Raw genomic sequence first — 21149 nt, 5'->3', positions numbered from 1 at the left:
ACATTGTTTTAGATGTTAAGGATACAAAAATGGCACAAGGTCCAATTAAGATTTTAACTATTGGTGAATTGTGCGAATGAATCAGATATTTGAGATGTATGGAGAATACAGTAGCTTATAAAGATAATAAGATTGCATGGCTATTGTTAAGCAGCTCTACAGAAGGATAATGATCAAAAGCTGGCTGGGAAGTTGAGGAGGCCTCTTTGGTCACATATAAAGAAGCTCTCATTTCCTGCAAGGAGAGGCTGAAGAAAGCTCAGGACCAAGACCAAGACTTTATAGTCAGAATGGCTGAATTTCAAAGATGGTTACATGCCAATCAAGACAGATGGTCCTTGCTAAGCAAAACTGAAATGCTAGGCTTGCCATGGCAGGAAGATGTTGGAAGGGGTAAAGGCTCAAGAAAATAGGCAGGCTGGACTGGATACACAAATATGGCTGGCAGACTGTTTGATGAATATGTTCCACAGGAAGACTCAGTGGATATGCAACTTATCAAGGCTAAAAAGAATATGTTGGTGAGAAAAGCCCCAGGATCTCTAAACAGTAGATTGGTAATGCCAGAGACGATAGTAGGAGAAGTCATTATAGAACTTGACTCATTAATAGCAAAGGAGATGATAGGACCCTGAAACAAAAAGGCCAGAAAGTGGTATCTACCAGCTAGAAGCCAGAGGTGTTCAATTATTTCAATGACCAACAAGTCAGAGTGACAACCAGAATTCACAGGGTTACAGAAAATGTTAATAGAATGTGACTGACCCTAGGGGCAAATAGATGGGCAGTAACAATGGAATCACTCAGCATATACTGGTAGAAGAAATCAAGGATGGATACCTGGGTGCCTGAGTGGCCCCCACATTGTAAATGTCATAATTCCAATATATGGATCTGTGTCAGTTTTCAGGCCCAGATTCCATTAATCAAAATGGCTATGTCCCCATGGGGATGAACCCTGTTATACCATGGCAAATATACCTGGTTATGATTCCCATTGTTTATCCCTAAAAAGATCAAAGGCTATTTACTCAGGAAATGTGTACCCAAACATTTCAAAAATAGTTGGACACTGAGTATTAGTTGACACTGATACCAGGAAGCCTAACACATCATCAAGGCCCCCCAGTTAGAGTGGACACATACGAAAGGCAATTGAAAAAATGGGAGTTCTGTTAGAGGTTTAGCTTATAGTGGGTTCACTGGCTGCAACAGAGACTGCATGGGCCACAAAGCCTAAACTATTGAATATTTGGTCCTTTAGAGAAAAAGTTGCTGACCCTGGATCTAAAGGATGTATGAGTGGTGGTCCCCACTGGATGGGTCATGGAAGATGACCATAGACTACCTCAAGCTCAATCTAATCACAGCCACTGATGATGCCAGATGTGGTATCCTTGTCAGAATTAATTCACTTTGTTAGAGTGGATTAATACAGCCTTAGGTACACAGTATGTAGCCAATGGTCTGGTGAATGCATTTTTTCCTATTTCATTCAGATTATAGGCTCAGAAACCATCCAGTGTACATTCACATGGCAAGCATAATACAATATTAATAAAACAGCAGCAGTAATGAAGTAGAGGAAAAAGGGTTAAAGGGTTTCTTACCATACTGGATATGAGAGGGACTGATGGTTGTTCTCTAGTATATATTATCCCTTCCTCTTTCTTAATAGAATCCTTGAGTTTTAGCAGGCTGCAAAAGCTGCTCAGCTGAAGAGGGCATTTCCCAGCTTCCCTCGTAACATGACTATATGGCAAAATTCTAGTCAATGGGATGTGAATTGAAATGTATGCCTTCTGTGCCCTCCACTTAAAAAGAGGTATTACCTTCACTTCCTCCATTCCTTTTTTCTTCCAGTTAGAATGCAGATGTGATGGCGGGGGCTGGATCATATTAATTAGATCATGCAAAGAAAGCCATGTGTTAAAAATGAGAGAATAACAAGATGTAAGGAGAGTGGGTTGGATCTTCATGGAGCCTCCATACCAGCCCTAAATTACTATGCTTATGTTTGCATGGAGATAGAAATCAAGACTTCTATTATTTAAGCCATTACTATTTTTCAGTCTGTTAAAATTGCTGAAACTAGTGTCCTAACTAATGCAGATTATGCAAAAGCAATTAAGTGAGGTTGGATAAAAAGGTTTTGTGGAAGATGGATAATGAGTTTGTTCTGGAACATATAATTTGCCAGTGGGACATCTATGTGCATGTCTCATAGGCAGCTCTAAAGTGTATTCTGAGCTAAAAAGATAATTCTGGGCTTAAAAAAAAACTTCTATGGGATCATAGGTGGATAATATGAATGGGTTTTATGGACATGTAGGATGTATTAATGTAGATTGAGCAAGAAGATTTTATACAGAAGACACCAGTGTATTCCAGAATCATTTGCCTTAAGGAGATAAAGTGTGTGGAGAATAGAAAAAATTACTCACAGAGAATGGCCAAATCTGAGTGAGAAGAGAATAAAGGAGGGAGACTTGCAGACAGCTAATTGAGGTAGAGGGTAAAGGAAGATGACCCTATGAATTGGAATGAAGACAATAAGAATGGTCTGAAGAGTCAGACAATCAGTAGAGAATAATTTTGTTGAGGTCGATGGGGGAGTGGATTTCTATAGAGACAGTCACTGGTAGTCTCAAATCCATGTATATTTTAGTCAATACATATAACTGGGAACTATTTATCTATCTTACACTTACATGCAGTAATGTTAAGCATATTCATGTCACTATAGATTGTTAACAATAAATCTTCATGCTACATAAACTTGGAGAACATGTTGCCTATCCAATATTTAACACAGACATCAAGGATTCATAGCATTTTACTGGAAAACGAAGAGCATATCATTGTTCATACTCCTTGTAACAGGGTTCATATAATCCATATTTTACTCAGGAGCCTGATTATCAAGTATTTTCATAAGAACCTAGATTTGGGGTATCTTATAAATCTAATTTTTCAAAAAAATAAGTTTGTTAAGGTAAAGCTAATTTTATTGTTGCTTAATCTTTAGGTATTATTATTATCTAAAGGCATTATTAACCTTTGTTACATTGTAACTTTTGGTAGAAAAATTAGGCAAACTATCATAATTATAGTGTTTAAGATACACATCATAAGCAAAGATTCTGAGAAAGGTATTAAAATAACAAAATCTTATAATATGAATAGCAGGCAAAACAATGCCTTAGCTTTTAGAGAATTTACCTTTCCCCTCCCAAAAGCAGTGGGTATCTGGCTTATTGCTAGAAACAGATTTAGACGCTGCAGGTTTGATACATCCTGTACCTTAACATTCTTGTAACTTTTTATCCTTATAATTATGCTTTTGAACTTAGAAAATTATTATCAAAGCAAAATTGACTAGTCTTTTATTTATTTATAATTTACAGTGCTGCCAGGTACTCTTGAATTGACAATATAAGAAATGCACAGGCAGAGTCAGACTCTGATAGGGCTAACTTTCTTTCAGATTTTGGGATGATTTTTTTTCCTACTCTAGGTTAATGTTTGGTTTAAGGATACAAAATTCTCTTTAACATCAGAATTATTTAATATCTAACTTAAAAGAAGAGAAATAAATGGAAAGGCTTTCCACTGTTCATATGTAATACTTGGCTTCTCTGGTCAACTTAAAAGAGTGATCAAACTCTCAGGAGAATGCTGAGTAGGGTTCCATCATGTTCTTTTAAACCCCATTTTTCAAACTTCAGAGTTTTCTCATGATGTGTTAATTTTGTGGTTGCACCAAAACTTTTGAAAAAATTTAATTTAAATTCAATTTATCTTTGTTGTCTTGCATGGCTTTCTGCCCAGACTATTGCTTGTTCCATCTGCATAAGTGGTACAGCAACTTCTAAAGAAGCAATATAATGGTTTAATATAGATGCAAAGCCTAGCTTACTTTTTGATTTTTCAGTATCATCATAAAAAGTAGTGTTTAGCAGCCAGAGATGTGACATGCAAGTATTGGAAATAATGTGAATAATTTAGGTGTTAGAATTAATTCAAAAATGTAAAAAATATTCCAGCATTGATTTTTAATGTTTTTAGAAAGTTTAATTCCACTGACTCCTTTTTATAAAGGATAGAATGGAGAGTAAAGGCAGTAGAGTGGACACATGTGCTTCCCATCTATAGTCACCATATATCTGAGTTATTTGGAGATCATAGTTAAAGGCGACTGATCATGTAAATTAAATTAGTTTCTATCAACTTATTATAATGATTACATGGATGAAATGATGGCTTCTCTTGTATCTTTTTCTGGCTTGGGACTTCTGTTGTACTGTAATAGAAGCAGTTCATATTTTTTAAAGACATATAGTTGACATACAATATTATATTAGTTTCAGGTGTACAACATAGTGATTCAACATTTATGTACATTATAAAATAATCAGGACAAGTCTGGTTACCATCTGTCACCAGATTTGATTTGTTTGTTTTGTTTTTTAGATTCCATATGTAAGTGAAATCATATTATATTTGTCTTTCTTTGTCTTATTTAGCATAATGCCTTCTAAGTCCATCCATGTTGGTGCAGATGGCAAGATCCTATTCTTTTTTATAGCTGAGTAATATTCCACTATATATGTTTCACAACATCTTTATCCATTCATCTATTGATGGACACTTGGGTTGCTTCCACATCTTGGCTGTTGTAGATAAAGCTGCAGTAAAATAGGGCTGCATATATCTTTTCAAACTAGTGTTTCCATTTTTTTTCTCATATACCCGGAAGTAGAATTGCTGGATTATATGGTACTGCTATTTTTAATTTCTTGAGGAACCTCCATACTATTCTCCATAGTGTCTATATCAATTTATTTTCCCATCAAAAGTGCATGAAAGTTCCTTTTCTCTAGATACCCACCAACACTTATTATTTCTTATCTTTTTATACTAGCCATTCGGATAGGTGTGAGGTGATATTTCATTGTAGCTTTGATTTGCAAATTTTCCTGATGATTGGTGATGCTGAACACTTTTCCATGTCTGTTGACCACTGTATGTCTTTGAAAAAATGTCTGTTCAAGTCCTCTTCTCATTTGTTAATCATATTTTTTTGGTGTTCAGTCATATAAATTCTTTATATATTTTGGATATTAACCCTTTATTAGATACATCATTTGCAAATATCTTCTCTCATTCAGTAGGTTGCCTTTTTATTTTGTTGGTTGTTTCTTTCATTGTGAGAAAGCTTTTTAGACATTAAAGGAGTGGTTCTTGTTCAGCTATGAATCAAGCCAAACTGTGCAAACCAAAATGGTGGCTAATGACAATGTACAAATGAGTGTGAGGTTAGGGATTACGTATCTCCTATATAATGGAGATTTCCTAAATGCATTAGGTGCTGTACAGAATTCAAAGGAGACCTGATTAGAGGAGGGGCCAGTAAGGTGCTTATTAAAGACTTTCACAGTTTACTCTTTCCATCTATTTTATATAATATTACAAATCTATACTTGAAATAATTTCTATTGGTTTAATGTGAAAGCTGAGTATCATATAAATCTTAAAGAACTGCTCTCAGGGACATTATATCATTTTTAATCTCATTCTGGCATGAACATGGCATGGAAAGGGAAGAAAGTAGAAAAGTTCTTTTCCATTTTAAGAAAATGACAAGTAGTCATTTTCTGACATTTGATATGAAGCTAGAGATACAAAATCCTTCTACCAGTTAAAAGACTTGAGATGAAAGTAACAGAAAACCTAATTTAAACTGGATTGAATAATAAATGGAAATTGTTTAGATAAATGAAAAGTCTCATGGAGGTGAGAGAAGCTTTAGAACTGATCTGATCAAAGCTTCAGCTCCATTTCTCTGAGTTATATCAGTTTTGTTCTACAATCTGTATCTGCTTTTATCCTCAGACTAGTTTCCTTCATGGTCACAAGATGACTGTTAAAAGTAGAAATTACATGCTCTTCACTTATATCTTCAGGAAAATAGAGAATTCCTTCTAACAACTACTGAACAATGGTCCTGAGTATTGTGCTTGTCAGATCATCCCTGAAACAATTCTTATGGTTTGGGTAATGCCATAGTTGACTAAGACTGGATTTGCCAGCCCCCATTAATTGCGATGTGGCGTTTGGCGAAAGAGTGAAATTCATGTTTGGATAACAACTACCATGCCCACTGTAGTATACCCTTTTGCTGACCAACCACTGTAATTAGTAAGTGTAATTAATGAACATATTCTGTCTCTCCAAAGTGTTTTAGCTTCATCTGGAGTTCCACAGGTTCTAATAACCAGTGACAAGTTACCTAATCCCAACAAATGCAAAATGCAATGGAAGAGAAAGGACACAGTAATTGCAATGAAAACTCCCAACTAAAAAGAGTATATCTGGAAACTACATAGTAGTCACTGATCCTTGTCATACTCTATAGATAGGAATAGTGAGGACTCCTGAATGGCAGTGGTATGAGTTCTTTGGGCAGGTACTGTTTTGCTCTCAGTGTCCTTTATGGCCCCATCTGAGCTGGTCATTGGGGAAGATGCTCTTTTCAAGAGGTTATACTATTTTGGCAGCTTATTTCCTATTAGGTTGAGTGCAGAAGTCTGAGGACTGTTTTAAGATTAAATAGTCATCATGGGCTATTATTGGTCAGGCTTGAGGTTTATTTAATAATCTATTTTCCCATTAAGTTTTTGAACTATTTTCTTCTTGTTACTTCTGTAGGCAAGTGACAATAGACAGAGACCATATATAGTCTAACTTTTTGTATCTTGGAATTTCTCCTTCCTAGTAGCTCTTCATACTTTGCCAGTCTGAATTTAGTTTAATGCACCCATCTTGAGATCTCAGTTTAATGGCATCTGCCCTGGGAATATTCTAAAAAGGAACTTGCAGTGTGGAGAAAAAGGCACAAATAATCTATCCTTATTTCCGTAATTAACATGATGTCTCCAGTCACCTCCATAATGAACGTGATTCTCCCTTTAGTTAAGCAGAAATTAAACTGTTTCATTTTTGGCATATTGAAAATTATTAGGATTTTAGACATTTTTTTTGTTTGAGGTCTGAAGGGTGCTGTTCCTGAAAGTGTAAACTACAGTTTGCTAACTTCTTATAACCTTGGTCATCCAAGGCAGGGACTGTCTCTGAAATACTTTATTCAATATACATATCATGAACACTGCTAGTTCATCAATAAGAGCCAATTTATAACATCCATCAAGCTAATAGAAAACCCATAATTTCACTAATGAAAACCCACTTATAACATCAATTGATTAACAAGGTCTCAGGTATTAATGGAAGATAATGATAGTAGAAGCATTTATTGTTCTTATGTTTGGAATGCAGCCTTTCTGATTAAGTGCCAGATGAATACATCTAAAGTGCAAATTCTAGATTATGGTAACTGACAACCATTAGAGGGTAAAGTAAGTTAAGCAGCACATATGTGCACATTATATCACATAATGTACATCAAAGTATTTTGAGGTGAAGTAAAATAGTAACAAATTCAAACTGACTTAACCAACATTTAATACACTATTCAGTATTTAATACTGAGGATCAGTAGCAAAAAAATCAAAGTCTATGTTGATTTGATTTGAAAGCTCACATAATGGAACAATCTGGTACAGGAGAAGAAAGAGGTCAGAAAAGTGCTTATTTAAAAATTTCACAGTTTGTACTTTACATCCTTTTGCTTATATACAATATTATAGATCTTTGTTTATTTGATTAGGGTTTCAGCTCCATTTCTCTTTCATTTTTTCAGTTGCCAGATGACTGCCTTCAGCAACAAGGATCATATGCTTTCTCATTCACATCAGGAGGGAGAAAGGGAGCCACAGCACACAATTTTGGGGCAAAAGTTCAATGATTGGTGTTCAATCCCACTCCATTTGTGGGCCAAGGGAACATCATGGGTCAGGATTATCCTGATTGGATTAACTTTGGGATAAGGATGAGGTTAATTCCACCTAAACTTCTGAGGCGTGTCCTGCACAATGTGGAAAGAATGAAACAGATTTTGAGAAGGCAGAAAAAATATAGGAAAGAACTGAAGATGTATTCCAGGTTTCTGATGCCATTCAAAGATGTAGGGGATTCAGGAGGAAGGTGGTACACTTGCCGATAAGAAAGAAACACTACAACTTAGTACTGTTGCAGTCACCCACAGAAATAAGATGGGTGCCCTCCTAAAATTTGGTTCACCTTTCAAGATTTCTGATACCATGCATCACAAGAGAGTGTAAGTTTATAAGTCACAAAATGAGAATTTCTAGGAAGAGGAGGGCAGGCTTTCCAAACAAATCCAACATGGCGGGGAGAGGATGCAGGGAGGTTGGGAGAAAGACTGGCCTTTGGGGATTTTATGGTGACTAGGGCTTGATACTAGGGTGAAAATTCCTACACAGAGGCCACAACTTGTGTGGCTTGAATTACCCACCGGCACCAAAGAAGGGAGCACCCAGGATTTCTTATCAGCCTGCCCAGATGTAGGGCAAGAGGGAATGGATGAAAGATTGAAAGTTGTCAACCATCAAACTGCCAAACATCAACTATGGAGTCGGAGTCTTTATTACCTGTGTTTAGAGTTTTATTTATTCCGACAAGAAAATAATATAATTTTTATATGTTTATATGCTTTGAAAATGATTTTATTGGACATTTGCTTTCTCAATATTTGTTTGCCAATTTCATGACTACCACCTCAACTCAAGCTTCCATAATTCTTCATTCTAGCTATCAGTCTTCTAACTGGTTTCTTTGTTTTTCCAGAGAAAAACCTATTCCCTGTCTAATAACCCATCCTGTGCACTGCTGCTGAAGGAATTCTCCCCAACCCTGCTTAAACAATCCATTAGTTTTCTACTGCCTTCAGAATAGATTTCAAACTCCTTAGCGGTTTATAAAATTCTTCATCCATCTTGACCTACCTATAGTTCCCATTTCTCCTGCCACATTCCCACACATCACATCATCTTTGCTTCCATTATATCTCCCTACACACGACACTTACCTCCACAGTTCCTAGTCAAGGAGATACATACCAAGGTACGGGTACTTTTGTTGGAAACACACTTCGTTTCTTTTTAGGTTGTCCAAATCCTTTGGATTATTCAAGACTCATCTTAAGCTTTACTTTTTATGAGAAGTACTTCCTGTTTAACACAGGTTGAATATGGTGCTCCTCCTCCACATTTTAATAATAATCTTGATTTCAGTGCTGGTTATTACACTATTTTATTGTCTACATCTTTCTCCAAACTTGATCCTCTTGGGGGTAAGGAACCGTGTTTCTGAGCTCAGAAGGTCACAATCTATTAGGATAATGGGCCTGTAGCCTGCAGATATATACATAACAAAGATAAATAATAATGCCAGATGGCTTATGAAAAATACTCTGACAAGAAATAGAGCCATAAGTTCTAATACTCTTAAGTTCTAAGGAGATAAGAGGCACTATAGAGAAATTAGGACCTTCATACATTGCTAGTAGGAATGTAAAAATTGTACAGCCATTTTGGAAAACAATCTGGCAGTTTCTCAAAAGGTTAAGCATAGAATTAGCATATGAGACAGCAATTTTATTCCTAGGTATATATAGCCATGAAAATATTATCTTGACACAATAACTTTGTATGAATGTTCATAGAAACGTTATTCCTAATACCCTCAAAATGGAAACAACCCAAATGTTCACCATTGTATGGACAAATGAACTTTGAAAATCTGATGTGAAGTGAAGGCAGCCAGAAAAGACTACCTGTTACATGATCGCATTCATATGAAATGTCCAGAACAGGCAAATCTAAAGACATAAAGTGGATTAGTGCTTGTCTAGGCCAAAGGGGCAGGGAATAGGAGGGATGAAGTGTGACTGACAAAAGGCATGAGGTATCTTTTTGAGGTAACAAAAATGTTCTGAGGTTGATTGTGGTGATGGTTGAACAATTCTGTAAATATACTAAAACCCACTAAATTTATACTTAATAAAAAAGAAAGAGCACAGATTACTGTGTGAAGGAAAGACTTCACAGAATTGGTGAAATTTGGATTCAGTGATGAACAAATGATGTGAAAAGCAGAGGCAGTGTGCTGTAGGGAAATCAACAAATGCTTTCGTTGGGCAGAACTGGCTTGGAATCCTGCTCTGCCACTTGGTCAAATTACCCTCTCTAGGGATAGCCCGGGTGGCTCAGCGGCTTAGCGCTGCCTTTGGCCTGGGGCATGATCCTGGAGACCTGGGATCGAGTCCCACATCAGGCTCCCTGCATGGAGCCTGCTTCTCCCTCTGCTTGTGTCTCTGCCTCTCTCTGTTTCTCTCATGAATAAATAAATAAAATCTTAAAAAAAAATTACCCTCTCTAGCTCTTTAGCATTGTTTCTCCCTTTATCCTTACCAAAAAAGTGAATATATTAATGTAATATATTAATGTAATTACTTCGGAGGATGTGATGACAAATCAGATAATAGATTTAAAATATTTAGCCAGGCACATAAGATAATTATGGCAGGCACATAGCAAGTATTTAATAAATATCAGCTTCTATTATTATGTTCGTTTAATTAATCTTAAATATTGGATTAGGTGGGACAGAGGAAACATATAGATCTATCAATGAAAACTCTCAGAAACTCATCTGAGGTTCCAGTTGAAAGGGATATGAGATACAAAATGATATAAAGGTAATTGTACTCAGTTTAAGAAACGTTTATTAAATACCTTTCTTTTAATCACTAAAAACTGTGATATTGCTGCATATACAAAGACTAATAAGTAGATTGAGATACATACAAATGAAAAGCAGTCTCTGATGTGGTGGTGTAGTAGATGGGTAAATAAATTTGTTTAAGGAAGCATCATACTTGCTATAAGAGAAACTTGTTCACTGTGCACATGACGATGGAGGACAGAAAAACTGGATATAGAAGAGTGACATTTGTTCTCAACTACTCACTAACCACTTAAGCCTGCACTAACTGGAGAATTGTTAGGATTCCTTGCTGACATTTTCCACCTCGAGTACACAGCAGAGATTATTAAAGGCTTGAGTTGATTTTGTTCAGTGGAAAGATGAGAAAAATAACATCCAAAATGTTAAAGAATGCCTGTTAATTTGATGACTGTGAATATTCCAGAGACTTATGCCCAAAGTTCCCAGATTACTTGTCTATCTTTCTTACTAGACTATAAACTCCTTGCAGGCAAACATCTTGAATGTATCTGGTCCATTCTCCAATTGCCAGCAGGCCAAGTATACATTTAATAAAAAATTGTTAAATGAGTGTTCCTCAAATCCCTCCCTTGTCAAAAATGGAAGACTCTTTAACGAGTGACCAGCCAGTTGACTGTTTAACAGTTACACTTTGAAATGGACAACCCCCCCCCCAAAAAAAAACAACCCCTATATAATCATGTTTCCTTTCAAATAAAACCCTGACAGTTATGTCATTCTCTTTTCTTTTCCTTCAGGAGGAATTATTTGATTGAAGGCTTGGAAAAAAGTGGGTGGCTTGGCAGCTGAAAATAAACTCCCTCTGAAACAAAGATGGCATGTATAAATTGCTGTGATCTGGAGCTGAGGCCAAGAACAAAAAATAATTCTTGAGCAGTCTTCCCCTTAATGTCATAGGGTCTGGAGAGGCTCTGGGCTTCGGTGCATTCCGTTGCACGCAAAGATGAACTGGAACCGTTATCCAGTCAACTGTTTCTTGAGCACTTACTACCTGTCAGGCATTTAGCTAAGATGGTTGTTGTTGTTGTTGTTTTTTTTAATTGAACTCTGCCTGGAGGTGGTGAAAACATCAGGCGGGGCGTTTCTCAGCAACAATCCTGCAGAATCCCAGAGGGGAGTATCATTTTGGGGGGAGGGTTTTATCTGCATGCATTAGGCGTAGCCACTGGGCCTGTCACTCATGAGGAAGGAGAAGCTGAAGCTAACAGGAGGTGCTTCCTGCGTCCCCCTCCTTTGCAGAAGGCAACCCCCGGTGGGCTGCTCTAGCCATTGGAGGGAGGCGTGGCTTTAAGGAGGCGTGGCTCTAAAGACGCGGGCCCCCGGCTTGGATGGACCACGTGACGCGCGTCCGGGCGTTGAGTGACAGGCGCAGCTTTGGGCGGGCCTTGGAGGAAATCAACTTCCGGGGGCAGAGGTGTTCGAAGCCGGGTGGTGCGTGGGGTGTCCCAAGTGGTGTGGCTGGGGTCGCCGCGGTTCCCCACCCCCGTCCCCCCCCCGCGCCCCCCGCCACGGGCTTGGGGTCGTGCCCCGGGTGTGCGCGTGCGGGGCAGTGTGCCGGGGCTCACCTGGCAGCGTGGGGGAGCGGCGCGGCGGCGGCGGCGGCGGCGGCCAGAGCGGGGAGCAGGTAAATGGACGCTCGCCTTCCGGGCCTGGGGCTGGGGGCCGGGGCGGCGCGCCCCGAGGCGGCCTGGGCGCGGGCGGGGAGCGCGGCCGGGTTCCGCCTGGCGCAGGCGCGGGAGTCGGAGCCGGACCCGGAGCGCGCTGACCCGGTGCCGGCGGGTTCCGGCCCCTGCACGTTCCAGAGTCGAGGATTTCCGAACGCCCGCGGACCAGGACACGTGATCGTTTGTGTCACCGAAGCTCCCACCGAGCGGAGACTGCGGTCCCCGGCGAGTCTTCTCAGCGATGTCGCCCGGGTTGGTGCCCCCCGCCACTCCGCGGTGGACACCGGCGTAGAGCCCCACGACGTCCGCCAGCCACATTCCCGTAGTTACTCTGGGCCACAGGTTGCAGTCCCAGCGGCATGCGGGGGGGCTAAGGCGGGAGCCTGTAACTTTCCAAGTGGTGAGGCATATTCTTCATCCCTCATAGCGCGCCCCCCTTTTCCGCACAATAAAGATGTCTCTTCCGTCTGTCTGCCCGTGGTGTGTACTGTGGTGGAAAGCTCTGGACACGAAGCCTATTTGTGGCTTCCCTTTAAGGAGTGGTAGCCCTATGAAGAGCAGTTCTGGATGTCTTCTTGGTAGGATGCTGCTGCTGCTGCTGCTGCTGCTCCTCCTCCTCTCACTTGCATCCATGAGGGGCGTTGGGGCAGAGCCTGATTTCCTGGAGGGTAAAGTCCTGGCCACAGCTGTAGGTGACTCAGCGGCCCCTTAAGAATTCCGACTCCTTTCCTTCCCTTCTCGTCTGAAATGTACACATACTGATGCCACCTTCCTCTCCAAATATGTGTATCCAGGCGGTCGTTGGGTGATGGCTTTTGGGAGTAGCGTTTGCATGTTGCCTGGTGGAGTGATGGGGTTCGGCTAACATTTCACCCTACAGGGTAAGGTAAAATGGCCAGAATATCTAGTTGGGTGGGAGAACAGGGAGTGGCAATAGATTCACTTTGTTCTCTGACATCAGAGAGCTCTACACTTCTGATCATCCTGTTTGCCATGTGCTGTAATTTCTGTTGCAATGAAGGAATTGGCATACATACTGTACCTGTTAGGTAAATGGAGCATATGGAGCATGGGGGATGCCAGGGAGAGTGCACCTGTGTGGGGTGCTGGCTGGCCAGTAAAGTGTGTGGTCCGCAATCGCCCTGGTTACAGAGTTGACTGGCTAGGAAAGTTGTTCTGTGGGCTTGGAAATCTTATTACGAATTGGTATCCTAGCAACAGTATAAGCCAAATGGAATAAACATAAAACAGTGATGGAAGTTACAATTTACCTCTTATTACATGGAAAAATGTATCTTCTTATTGGAGTAATCAGCTCAAAACTTCTGAGAGCTTTTTGTAATCATCTTAATACCAGTCAGAAAGAAACTGCAGAGTCATCAGAGAGGGACAGCACTTACTTATTTTCGGTGACAGTAAAACAGCAACAATAATAATAATAATTAGCTGATCTGAAGGGTTAAATGGATAAACAGGAATTTGCCCAGTTAGAGGCATTTTATCTTATACACTTGTCTGTAGATGTATGATTTATAAAGTATAGGATTGTTATAAATGAAGTTACTTGAAGGTTTATTATATTTCTTCTAATAGAAGTTGGGGTGGCAGTGCATTGGACTGGATGAGAATGTCAGGTAACTTGTTTCCAAATTCTGGCTCACAATCAACAGTGCTCCTTTATGAACCTGCTCTTTGTGACTTTTGATCTTTTTTGGAAGCTCATCAAATTTTGTTGTTTTCAGACAATGAGAACGTAATAAAAAAGGCAACTCTCTTTAGATTTTTTTATATCAATGTCTGTTTCTTATTGACAAATCTTGATCATAGTCAATTTTTTTGATTTACAATATGCCTAAGGATTTTTTGGTTTCCTCACTGTCTCCCCTACCTCCAAACCTAGTGAGCGGAGTTTGGCTCATTTAATTTGATATATATTTTTCAAAAATGCATGTCCTATGTCCTTTAAAATTTTGGCTTATTGAACTACATAATTTACAATTAAAATTTATCATTTGGTCAGAAATTGTATGTGGATTTTCGACTGTGAGGTGGGTAGGTGCCCCTAACCGTTGGGTTGTTCAAGAGCCAGTTATATTTCATTTTCTTGTCTGATTGCACTGGCTAGGACCTCCAGTATGATGTTGAATAGGAGCAGGTGTCATTGTCTTGTATCTCATCTTAGTGGGCAAGTCATGTAGTCTTTTACCGTTAAATATTAGCTGTAGGTTTTTTGTAAATGGTTTTCATCAGATTGGGGAAATTTTCTTACTTTTAGTTTGCTGAGGTTCTTTTTTTTAGATCATGAATGAATTTTTTTTGTTGTTGTTGGTGTGGAAATCATAGTTGTATAGTAGAAAATTGGGAAATAATCCTATGAAATCAATCCTATTTTGCTGGCTTTTCTTTCAGTCTTTATTTTACAAACATTTTTTAAAAAAAACTGTAAATATTGTTTTATGTTTATTCCTTTTCACTCAGCATTAAGTTTTTGAGAACTTGATTTGTAAGTTCTTGATTTATAGTTAAGATAGTTTTCTCAATTGAAATTAACATTTAATATCTTTGTACATAACTCTGGTAAGATTCTTTTAATCAGTTTTTAAAAATGTAGTTATTTAAAGTGCATGAAATTTTTTCAGATTCTTAATATATACTGCCTCGTTTAATTTGATGTTTTTAAAATTTTTTCTCTGGGTTATTGTAATAAAATTTGGAGCAAAACTTTTGGGCATCACTGTAAGGTAGAATTCTAGAATCTCAGAAACTCAGAGTACCTTAGATTTTATCTAGTTTGAACCATTACTTTTATAGGTTTAGGGTATAAAATAAGTAAATGATTTTTCCACCAGCGTTGTTGTTTTGCTGCCATTGCTCTAGGTAGAATTCCTGATGCACTTTGTGTAATGTGAAATACTATTCATGTTCTTCTTTTGATAAGAATTATAGAAGTCTTTGAGCCTAGCATCATGCAGATACTCTCTGTATGTTGTTTTATTGAATTCCAACCTGTACCTTTTGAGGTAGATAGTATTTTCCCATTTCTTAGCCAGGGAAATTGAGTCTCAGACGAGTGAGGAAACTTATCGAAGGTTGCATTAATAGTCAGTGGTAGAGCTGGGCTTTGATCACGAGTGTTCCTGAATCTTGTTTTAATCATAGGCTATGCTACCAACAGTGAGTTCTTGTAAGCATTTTGTTGTGTTTATTCTGAATCTGTCTTAATTTGATGCTTAGAATAAACTCATTAAACAAATTAATAACATGAGACAGTCTCAGTCACTTCTAAAATGTTTACCCAAATTTATGTCTTTTTATATTTTTAAATTAGACATTTCTTTTCCTGTACCCTCTTTCCTTCCCTGTGAAATCCTCAAACACTGGTACAAAGACTGTTGTTAGCTATATGCCATAGAATCCAATTAAAGAATTTGGAATATATTTAATGTTACTAGCAAGGGATATAACAATTTTTTAAAATTTTGAAATGAGAAGCAGTTTTTTAAATTACAATTTTAATACATCAAGAACAGAGATGATGTTATTCATTTTAAAATGCAACACATAATAATTCTCATAAAGCTGTTTTCCTTAGAAGCATATATACATTTTGGTATTTACATAATGCAGTCCAATACATATAGTTCTATAGAGTAACTGTATGTATTAAGTAACCACTCTTTTGTGAAGTGTGAAATCACTTTTTCCTGGTATTCTGAGAAGACTGACTTTCTTTTCCCTTTGTCAGCTTTACTATCATTGACCATGTGCATTTCCTACCAAAAGTAGGCCTAGATAATGAAGAGACCAGCCAAATTGCCTTTATGTTGTGACCAACCTTGTGTTAAGAGAGGATCTGTACGATCATTTCAAGATGCTTGACTTTTATATTATGAGAATTCAGAACTTCCACAGTTGTAGTAAAGACAGTGTTGCAGTATTATGCAAACTCCATTAATCTGTGCATGTGCTTAACAAATAGACAGGAGCTTGCATGAATATTACTAAGAAACTATATGTGTAGTCATCAATACAAGATAGTTAAAAAAAATTGAGAGTATCAATTTTAATTGTGAATTTTAATTTTAATTATGAATTTAATAGAGACAACTGAAAGTGGGGTTGCACCTTTTATTCACAGTTTGCCCAGATTGGGCATGAAAAATTAAAAATAAACCTATGATATCTGAATGGTGTTAAATGGGCCACCTGCCCTGAATCACAAGACAAATTGAAATGAGTATTCATTTTCTATTCTGTAGAATGGGGGAAAAAAAAAAGTTTGTTTATTGACTGCTGATACTTTTCTTGAGGCATTTGGATATTTTAGGTTTCTTCTTTTGTCTGTTATGCAGAAGAGGTACATTTTATTAATTTCTTAATTAATGGCTTCTACTTAGGGTGACTGGTGTTGTAAAATATCTCTTGCTTATTTGGTCTATGTGTTTTCCCCCCAGTCATATTAGTTAAGGATAGTTGTGTAGTACTTTTTGTTGCAAGAATCTTTTGTAGAAGACTTTACCTTCGTCGGTGTATTGAGTTTATTTTCTGTAGTTCCAAAGTTAGTTGTTACTGATCTTGCTTTTCTTGTTATCAATTGGAAAAGAAAGGAGTGCCATAAGGCTACTCTCAGTGTTACAGTCTATCAAAGAACGTGATTTCCATATGATTGCAGAGAAGTCCTGTGACCACTTAGCATCTAGTCAGATTGCAAAATGTTTTATTGTGTGATTCGTACAAAATACTTAGGAGTAGAAAATCTCATGAACAAGTGAGACAGCACATATGTGAAAATTTCGAATGATTTTTTTTTTTCTCCCACGTAGAAGGGCCATGGATATCATAATAGTTACTTTCATCTGATCAAAATAATTCGGCAAATTGCTCAGGTAGTGAATTAGGAATCATAAGGCTGATTCTTTAATCAGCATATACTTTTTCCCCACTTTATCAGCATTTACTTTTTCTCCACCAATCCATCTGTTGGTGATGTGTCTGTGTCGTGTGTGTATATATATTTTGGGAAGTACACTTTGGGAAGTTTTTGGTCATTATTTCTTCAAATACTCGTTTTAGCCCTTTCTCTCACTATTCTTTTGGGACTGCCATAGTGCATATTTTGGCTTGCTTGATGGTTTCCCACAGGTCTCTGAGGATCTGTTGTTCATTTTTCTTCATTATTTTTTTTTCTGTTCCTCAGATTGATTACTCTCAATTGAGGATGCCCAAACATTGGCCTGTAGGTTGGTTTGTCTCTTACCTATTGAGTGTATTGAGTATGTTTCCTGGTGTATAACGCACAATGTTAGACAAATGGAAAAAACAAAACAAAACAGTCATTTGGAAGGACAAAGAGTGATCAAGGAAGAAGTCAAGACAAAAGCTTTACCAATAGTAACAGTAAGTTCGGAGTTACAAAGTGGGGTTTTTGGTAGACTGAGAGGATAAAGAGGGTTTGGGATACTAAAAGTTTGAATAGGAATGAATGACAGGTTCAATGGGAATGATAGCCTACTATAAATAGAAGGGTACAGAATTGTAGTAAGAAAGTGAATTTTAGAGGTTAAGATCCAGGAATTGAGGCATTTGTGTCAATACCACAAATATAGTGACTACCTGTGTTTATGGACCAATTACTGCAATGATATATTGTGATATATAGAGTAATACATAATAGAGGTGATAATAGTAGCCACTATTTTTAAGTATCTAATGTAGCAGTTACTTTAATTGGGTACTTTCAAACAGTTCTTTTTGATTATTTTTACATTGAGGTGAAACTCATATAACACAGAAGTAGTCATTTTAAAGTGTGTAATTAGTGGCACATAATGCTAATTCACTATTCTGAATAGTGCTGCCGTGAACATTTGTGTACCAGTATTTGTTTGTGTACTTGTATTCAATTTTCTTGGGCATGTATGCAGGGGTAGAATTGCAGGGTAATATGGTAGTTCCGTTTACCATTTTGAGAAATTGCTAAGCTATTTTCCTAAATGGCTGTATATATTATACTCCTACCAGCAATGTACAGGATTCCAGTTTTTCCACTTCTTAGTACTTGGTTTCTTTTTCCTTTCCTTTCCTTTCCTTTCCTTTCCTTTCCTTTCCTTTCCTTTCCTTTCCTTTCCTTTCCTTTCCTTCCCTTTCCCTTCCCTTTCCCTTCCCTTTCCCTTCCCTTTCCCTTCCCTTTCCCTTCCCTTTCCCTTTCCTTTCCTCATTGTGGTTTTGATTTGTATTTTCCTAATGATGATACTAATCGATGATTTAAGTATTTTTTGGTTATTTTCATATCTTTTTTTGAAGAAGTGTTTATTCAATTCTTTTGCTAATTTTCTTTTTTCTTTTTTTTAATTTAATTTAATTTAATTTAATTTAATTTAATTTAATTTAATTTTATTTTTTATTTTATATTTTATTTTATTTTATTTTATTTTATTTATTTTATTTTATTTTATTTTATTTTATTTTATTTTATTTTTTTTATTTTATTTTATTTATGATAGGCACACAGTGAGAGAGAGAGAGAGAGAGAGGCAGAGACATAGGCAGAGGGAGAAGCAGGCTCCATGCACCGGGAGCCCGACGTGGGATTTGATCTCGGGTCTCCAGGATCGCACCCTGGGCCAAAGGCGGGCGCTAAACCACTGTGCCACCCAGGGATCCCCCTTTTGCTAATTTTAAAATTGAGTTGTCTTTTTTTTTTCTTTTTTTAGATTTCTATTTATTTATTCATGAGAGACAGAGAGAGAGAGGCAGAGACACAGGCAGAGGGAAAAGTAGGCTCCATGCAGGGAGCCTGACATGGGACTCAATCCCGGGATTCCAGGATCCTGCCCTGGGCTGAAGGCAGCGCTAAACCGCTGAGCTACGGGGGCTGCCTTTGAGTTGTCTTTTTGTTGAGTTTTAAGAGTTCCTTATATGTTCTGGATATTAGACCCTTATTAGGTATATGACTTGCAAATGTTTTCACTCATTTTGTAGGTGTTTTCCCTTTCTTTTCTTTATTTGTTTAAGAGAGAGAGAAACAGATACTGAGAGAGTGAGGGCACAAATGGAGAGGAGAGGGAGAAGCAGACTCCCCCTGAGTGGGGAACCCGATGTAGGGCTCAATCCCAGGACCCCGAGATCATGACCTAATCCCAAGGCAGATGTTTAACCGATTGAGCCATCCAGGAGCCTCTATTTTCCCTTTCTTGATAATGCCCTTTGAAACACAAAAGTTGTAAATTTTGAGTGCACTACACAGGTGCCCCTTAATTAAAGACTTCAAAGAAATGGATGCTCCAAACTTCAGATTTTTGATAGTATACTATTCTGTGTATTGTTTATGAAGTTAACTAGTTATTCCCAATATATATTTTTGGTGTACATTATTGTACTTTGAATCTAAGTCATGTCTCTTGTAAATAGCACCTGATTAGATAATTTTTAATCCATTCTCCCAATTTTTGCCTTTTGATTAGAGTGTTTAATCCATGTGTATATAATGTAGTTACTAGTAAGATAGGATTTATGCTTGCCATTTTACTATTTATTTTCTGTATGTCAAGTGGGCTCTTCTTTTGGTTCCTTAATTTCTCCACTACTTTCTTTTTTGTTAAATAGATATTTTCTCCTATGCCATTTTAATTCTTTTGTTTCTTTTACTATATATCTTTTGAGTTTTTTCCCTAGTGGTTGCTTTGGGGATTGCAAACAATATCTTAATTTATAACAGACTGTTTGATGTTCATTTGCATTAATACCAACCTAATCTCAAATTTATACAAAATTTGCTATTACCTAGCTCTATTTCTTCCTTTTTGTGCTACTTTTGTACAAATTACATTTTTCTACTCTGTATGCTTGCCAACACAGTTTTGTAGTATTTGCTTTGTGCAGTTGTCTTTAAATCAGATATGAGTTAAAAGAATTATGAACAAATACGCTTTTATACCTATTTTCATGTTTGCCAATGTAGTTACCTTTACTTGTGTTCCTATTTCTTTATGTAGGTTCAAGTACTGTCTTATTATCCTTTCATTTCATTCTTTAGGACTCCCTTTAGTATGTCTCATAGATAAGAACTGCCTGTGATGACTTCTCTGTTTTTGTTTATTTGATTAAGTCTTAATTTCTTCATTTTTTGAATATTAGTTTTGCTGGATTTAGAATTCTTGGTGGACAGTCTTCTTCTTCTGAAACTTTGAATGTGTCATCCCCACTGCCTTCAGGCTTTCATGGTTAAAAATCTTATCTTGGATTCCTTGTATGAGATGAGTTGCTTTTCTCTTGCTGCTTTCAAGATTATCTCTTTGTCTTTGGTATTTGAAAGTTTGCTTATGACAAACTTCAATGTGTGCTTTGACACATTGAAGTATGGATCTCTTTATCCTAGTTGGAATTGTTGAGTAGAGTAATGTATTTGGATGTGTAGAGTAATGTATTTCATCAAATTTGTGGAGTACTGTAGCATTATTTCTTCCAAATTTTCTTTCTGTCCCTGCCACCCTCTTTCTCTCCTTTCTTTCTGGTACTCTCTTTATGCATATGCATATATTTGTATGCCTGGTGGTTTTCACAGGTCTTTGATGTTCTGTTCATTTTCTTCATTCTTTTTTCTTCCTGTTCCTCAGACTGGATAATCTCAAATGCTCTATCTTCAGGCTCACTATTCTTTCTTCCGCCAGTTCAAATATGCTGTTAAGATGTTTTGGTAAAATTTCTTTGGTTTCATTAGTGCACTTTTCAACTTCAGATGTTTTTGTTTTGTTT

General features: G+C 37.4%; 1 protein-coding gene and 1 long non-coding RNA gene across 8 annotated transcripts in view; both read left to right on the top strand.

Annotated features, from left to right (window-relative positions):
* The window catches only part of LOC140617314 (uncharacterized), a 42625-nt gene extending 31087 nt beyond the window's left edge, over positions 1-11538 (top strand). For 2 of the 3 annotated variants that reach the window (XR_012017560.1, XR_012017559.1), the window contains exon 4: positions 7763-9066. This is a non-coding gene — a long non-coding RNA (uncharacterized lncRNA). Of the gene's footprint in view, positions 1-7762; positions 9067-11468 lie in introns of those variants that run through there. The other variant, XR_012017561.1, reaches the window with a different exon arrangement.
* A 585-nt stretch (positions 11539-12123) lies between these two features.
* CCDC91 (coiled-coil domain containing 91) overlaps positions 12124-21149 on the top strand; it is a 325203-nt gene continuing 316177 nt past the window's right edge. For 4 of the 5 annotated variants that reach the window (XR_012017558.1, XR_012017557.1, XM_072798484.1 and 1 more), the window contains exon 1: positions 12124-12355. The gene's annotated coding sequence lies outside the window, so the exon portion shown is untranslated. The remainder of the gene's footprint in view (positions 12356-21149) is intronic. The other variant, XM_072798487.1, reaches the window with a different exon arrangement.

Source organism: Canis lupus, chromosome 25, assembly GCF_048164855.1.
Source record: "Canis lupus baileyi chromosome 25, mCanLup2.hap1, whole genome shotgun sequence".
Classification (NCBI taxonomy): Eukaryota; Metazoa; Chordata; class Mammalia; order Carnivora; family Canidae; genus Canis; species Canis lupus.
Note: the sequence above shows the minus strand (reverse complement) of the source record. Positions and strands in the feature narration are given on the sequence as shown.